Source organism: Thunnus maccoyii, chromosome 6 (assembly GCF_910596095.1).
Source record: "Thunnus maccoyii chromosome 6, fThuMac1.1, whole genome shotgun sequence".
In the NCBI taxonomy this organism is placed as follows: domain Eukaryota; kingdom Metazoa; phylum Chordata; class Actinopteri; order Scombriformes; family Scombridae; genus Thunnus; species Thunnus maccoyii.
The window spans coordinates 19,275,481-19,282,272 of record NC_056538.1 but is presented as its reverse complement, the minus strand read 5'-3'; positions in this window follow the sequence as shown (position 1 = coordinate 19,282,272).

Sequence of the window (6,792 nt, the reverse complement as noted above, 5' to 3'; positions counted from 1 at the left end):
TTAAAATGCATTTTAAACATTATTAAAGAAGACAATGACTTCAAAGTTGTACTTAGTGAATTCCAGAGATGAGGACCTCTAAATTTGATAATTGGAAGTGCAACCATACGGTAAATGAAAGTCCTTTGATCGCATCATTGAATAAGAGTGAATGTCTGACAATAAAAGGAAAAAATTATGAAATGTATCTGTAAGGTTTTGCTTGTGATATATGAATTTGAACATAAACACACATGTTAGAAGAGTATTTACAGAATAAATTGACAAAAGTTTAAATTTCCTAAACAAAGGTGCAGATGGCTCTTGGCTAGTGGAGTTTGAAATCATTCTTAAAAACCTTTTTTGTATTAAAAGTAACTGATTGAGGTGTGAAGGATATGTAGCAGCCCAAACAATATTACAATAATTGATATATGGATAGATTAGACTATAATACAGAGTTAAATAAGAAGAAGGATGAATCAGAGAACAAACTTTCCTCAATATTCCAATCATTTTCATTGACCTTTTGCAAACATGTTGAATATGTTTCTTCCAAATTAATCTTTCATCTACAATAACTCCGAAGAATTTAGTAAATGGGACTTGAAACATTTCTGTATCATTAATGAATATTGTAGCATCATCTTTTAAATATTTTTTGTTTTTATTGCAAAATATCATAAAATTAGATTTTTGGACATTGAGAGTGAGCTTGTTCATCCAAAAAAAATTCATTTAGAAATGAAGGACATTCCATTGTTTGTACACTGGATTAGTGCTTTGAAATCATCATGAGTAGCTATGAGATTAGTATCATCAGCAAATAAAATAGTAAAAAAAATCTTTGCAAATCATTGGCAAGTCATTAATGTAAATCAAGAATAGAAGTGGACCAAGGATAGAACCTTGGGGTAATCCACAAAGTAATTTTAATCTATTTGAGATGCAACTATTTGTGGATACAAATTGTTCTCTATTGTTTAAATAACTGGCTGGCCAATCGAGTGCAACATCTTGTAATCCATATTTATTAAGCTTGGAAATAAGAATATTGTGGTTAACTGTGTCAAACGCTTTGGATAAATCTAAAAAGATGCTGAGTGCAATGTCTTTTTCATCCAAGGCAGAAGAAATCTTGTTGACAAGCTGTAACAGTGCAAACTCTGTTGAGTATTTTTTCCGAAAACCATATTGATGTTTGTACAGGGTGTTGTTCTCAACTAAGTGCTTTGTTGAGCACTTGAGTCTTGCATAAATGAGATTCTCCAGAATTTTTGAAAAACAAGATAATATAGAGATCAGACGATAACTTGTAAAAGTATCATAATCACTTGATTTGTAAAGGGGTGTAACTTTAGCAACTTTGTGATCGTGTGGCACAACCTTGTAAGGATAAGGAGAAAATATGGATAAGAGGATCAATGACTGAATTAATAATTTCTTTCATCAAGTTACTTCTGATTCCATCAGCAGAATCCCTTAACTTCATAATAATACTATGTATTTCTTTAGCAGTGGGTGGCTAAAATTGAAAAGTGAGGAGAATTTACCTGTAATTAAATCAGTTGGAGTCTCACAAGAATCATTAAAATTCATGGCTAAGGAAAATCCTACATTTATAAAAAAAATTATTGAAACCCTCAGCTATCTCCTTGCGGTTAAGAGGATTCCATCACTCCCCAACAGGGGCTTTTTTTCTGTTTAGTAATTGATTGATAGGTTTCCATGATGACTTAATGTCATTAGAGGCTTGGGTGAATTTCCCTGAAAAATATTTCTTTTTGCCTTTTCTTAATAATTGGGTAAAAATATATTTGTACTTCTTATAAGTTTCCAGATTTAGAGGAATGGGATTCATAACAAATTTCTTATATAATTTGTTCTTTATAATAGAGGATCTTTTTAATTCTTCAGTCAACCAAGGGTTCCCATTTGTGGAGTAATTTTGTTTTTCCTATTAATCAATGGAAAACATTTGTTAAAAACAGAATTGAAAACAGCTGGGAATGTGTAATAAGCTCTTTCAACATCTTGCTGATGGCAAACCTCACCCCATGAAACTTCATTTATCAATGACTTGAAAGTCTCAAGATTCTTTCTGGAAGACTTATGATATTTTGTGATCTCTTGTGGAGTATTTTTAGATTTGCTGTGCTTATTAACCCTGGTTTGAATGAACTGAAATACCGGAGGATGATCAGAAATATCAGTCAGCAATAATCCTGCACTAATATTGTGATCTAAGTAATTAATTAATATGTTGTCAATAAGTGTAGCAGATGAACTTGTTATTCTAGTAGGTGTATGAATCAAGGGATAAAAATAAGTTGAAAAAAGTAAATTCAGAAAATCAACAGTAGATGACAACTCATCTTTGAGGAGATTAATATTGAAATCACCAACATACACATTTTACCTTCCTTACATATAATTTCCAGGGTACAGTAGAGGGCATCCATAAAAGTGCTGATGTCAGAATCAAGTGGTCTATAAATACATGCGATTATAATACTTTTGTCATCAAATAGCGAACAACAGGGAATTTCGATGAACAATGACTCTACATCAGTCTTATCTAAATTAAGGCTAAGGTCTTTTCTTTCAATGGAGTTAAATTTGTTTCGTGAACAAATTGAGACTCTACCTCCTACTCTGTTGTTCCTGCAGGAATGAACAGCATTGAATTGTGACATTAGATAAAGACACGCTATATCCTCATTAAGCCAGGTTTCTGATAAAGCAATCACTGAAAAGGTAGGCTTTATAGTGGATAAATATTGAGTTAGGAAATCATAGTTTTTAGGAATACTACAGATATTCAAGTGAAAAGTCAAAAAAGCACATACTTGATTATCCTCAGATTGGCTTTGGGTTAAATAATTAAACTGATCCTCATTATAGTATTGGCATGATAATTTAGCATTTTTTAAATGATCAAGATTATTGTCAGGAACAAAGTATTCATTGTAAATGGTAATATTATCATTACTTAGGTCAAAAGGGTAGAAAACTAAAACATCATTTACACAGGAGTCAGAGTTGTCAATTACATTGATATTAGTGCTAGAGGATTCAGTGGAGCAACTCATGATTCAGTAGGATGACTCTTAAAACAGCACAGCAAAACATCTCTGGTTTGGTCGAGGAGGGTGAACAACTAACTTGGCATACTTCAAGTAGGCAATGTTGCCTTTCAGTCTATCAGCTCTGAGTTGGAGCAGCAAATCTTTCCTCTTCAGCTGGACACTTTCTGAAAAATGTTCATTAATAAAAAAGTTTGTACCCTTGAGGTTCTTTGCATGTTTCAGGATTTCTTCCTTATCCTTAAACCGGAGTAGTTTTAGTGCAATAGATCTTGGATGTCCAGTGTGTCCATAATTTCCTATGCGATGTGCTATCTCAATTTCGATGAGCTTGGGGTCAATTTTGAGGTGGTCAGAGAAAAACTTTTATGCTTTGCTCTCAGTGCCAGACCACAATTCATATTTTGAATCTGGTATGCCATCAATGACCAGATTATTTCTCCTGGATTGGTTTTCCAGGTAATCCAGTTTTGTTGACAAGTCATTAGTGGATGTTTGGTGACCTGAGAGACTCTCTGTTATAGCTCTGATTTCCTCCATACTTTTCTCCTTGTTGGCATTCAGGTCATCCAAGTCAGCCTGAGTGTATTGTAGACTGGCTTTTAGTTCCTGAATATCCATAGACATAAATGAAATGTCTTTGACAAGACCATCAACACGGGAGATAGTAGAATCAACTAAAATGTGTAAACATGACTTGTAGCTCTTTTCTTGTTGCTCAAGTAGTTCTTTGTAAAAAGTCTTCTGCTGTTCCAGCAGCTCACTAACCACAGACAGAGTGACAGGTTCTTCTTCACCTCTTCTAGACATTTTGATTTCTGAGTTCATCGAGATTTAGATTTGAGGAGCTTACTCTGAGGAGATAGTCAAGGAAGGCAGGTATGGAGGATGGATGATCCCATAGGCCCCAATTTAGAATTATATAAAGAAATAAAGAGGTTAAGTAACCATATGAATAAATTCAGACACAGTAATTAACATCACTAAAGCTCTGCCCTGTATTGATTTACAGACAGGGACTCTGTAATGAAAAGTAGTATTATGAAATAAAATGGTCATTGGGGAAAATTATGTAGTAAAAACTGCCAGAATTAAATAAAAAGAACCTGCAATAAACTATCTTACTGAGAAAAGACGCAGGTTGAAAAAACTTTTCATACTAATGAGCTGATTTAATTGTTATTTTTTCTTTTTGATTATTTCATAATTCCATGATTATATATTTTGTCTGTATTTATTCACATAATAATTTCATAATTTTTATTTTCTTGTTTCATTTTAAACACTTATTGCTCTATAGGGGGCTGACAAGTCAAATTAAAGATGACAGTTCACCCTAATTTTACACACATTAACTGTCAATGCAGTCCAACAAGTAGCTACTAAAATTGTTGAATTTTGTTGTATTACCATCAAACAGGCACTATGGAGGCCTGAATTGAAAGTAAACTGTAGGTGAACGTTACAGAACTCAACATGATGTTCATGGGTGTCACTTAAAGGGTTTGTTCCCCCAAATTTCAACAAAATATTTTCTCTACCTAAACGCAAGTCCACCTATAGTTTTATGCTTTATGCTTCTATACTTAAGTTTTGCAGATCGTTTTTTGTTAAATTTGCCAGGTTTTGAGATATCCCTCTACTCTGATTTCAAAAAAGGATACAAAAACAATGGAGGTGAAAAGGGGAAGGGAATTTCATTTGTGGTGTGTCTTTCATTGAGACTACTTTCGACTAAAGAAACAGTCCAACATAAGATGCCAAACTAACTAAAGTTAGTCTAGTTCTTATCACGTTCTATTTTAACACTGGGTAATACAGAAAACCCTCAAAATTAATCTACAATGCTACATGATTCTGAAAGAATGAACAATATCATCACAGTTCATAAAAAGATAGCTTTATTGCACAAGGTGTTGAGTACTCTTTTTTGTTTTTGTTTGTTTTCATAGAAAAGAAAATGTAGAGTTAAACACAAGCAATTGCAAATTGAAGCAACGTTTCCCCATAAAAGTTTAAGGAACAACCTCTTCATTTTTAAAATGTTTTAATTAACCCCCTTTTTTAATTGTTCGATTCACCGTTTCCCTTTATCTTTTATAACCAGCAAAATTTTCAGAACATGCAATGCTGCTGTCCTCCCCCCAAAAAGTGGAATAATAAAAAAAGGCAAACTCTAAATCAAGCAACCAGTGACAAAGAAAAAAAAGAGAAAAGAAACAAAAACAAAAAAAGATTAAAAAAAATAAAATAAAAAAGAGACAATGCAACCAAATGTCCTGTAAAAGAAGAAATCAATATTATTAACTATGCATGGTCCACTCTGACATGTTCCACTGGTCCATAAATCAAGATAAAGCAGTGTCTGTATAATTCTATAGTTTTTCATTAAGTCCTCTTCTGTTTCATTACAATAACTGCAGTTCAAAGTTTACATTGTGCCCTGGTTTCTAGTGAAGATGTCGAAAATAGTACTCATTTATACAAAACACTTTCCTATGTACACAAGTCTTCTATTATGGAGTAGAAATTATGTTGTATAAGAGGGCAGGGGGGTACAGTGAGAGGGGGAGTTCTGATTGGTTGAGCAGATGTGGAAAAGGTCAGGGAAAGTAGCACATGTGAAGTTGGCTTTACAGACACAGACTGAGTCAGTTTGAAAGTATGTACTTGTATTTTAAGGAAAAATCCACCCTAAGTCAGTTAAACATTGTAAATTACTTTAAAATTGCACATTTCCAAATGCTAGACAAACTACAGAGATATTTGCAACATTGCTAGACAGAGTTTAAGGAGACAAAAATGTACTCTGGACTTTTTTCTATCAATGGCAAAACATTTATGGCATTTTTGATCAGTTTAACAATTTTCATGTTCTTAAAATTTTGTAGAAATGCAAATAAAAATGACACAATGTTAAGTTATTACATATTTGATGCATTAATACTTTCTCTCTCTATATATATATGTATTTAAGGATGTTGCATTCCGTGCATTCCTCAATAAAGACAATAAATACCAGAATGTTAACTTCACTGTGGTTTGCAATTTGCTTTGAAAGCAGCTAGTTAATTTTAGTTTTTAATACAGTTTGTTGTATTGTATTTTTACATTAAACTAGAAAGGGTCAATATCTGGACTTGGTATTTGGGGCAAAAATATGTCTAAATGGACAAGTCCATGATTCAGGATTGAGGACAGTACAAAGGCCTGAATTACTGAGCAAACTACCTCCGTAGTATTGTGTGTACTGTAAGGTGGGCTGTGTGGTATTGAATACAACAAAATATACTGTATATTACATTTGAATAGAAACAATTAACTCCTGGAATATAATGAACAACACAGACTGATGATTTACGCAGTGTAAAAGTATTGGAGGGTGGAATTTTCCTTAAAGGTGTACATTACATTTCCTTTGAGCAAACTGACGTCATACAGTAGAAGCAACTTCACTGAAGAACTGGGGAAAGCAGGTTGGGCAGGAGTTTATTTCATCACTCCATCCAATATCCATACAACTGGAGTAAGGAAGCCCCTGTTTTTGGTTGCTAAAAACAGGCCTGCCCCATTCCCAAACTGTTTTTTTTTCCTGAAAACAAGTATATGCATAACTTGAAACATAAAGGCCAAAATGAAAGGCATCGAAACCATTAACAATGAAAAGAAGAAGAAATTCACTTCCTTCTACCAATACTCCAAGTCCTGTCTAGTTTGAAATAAAAAG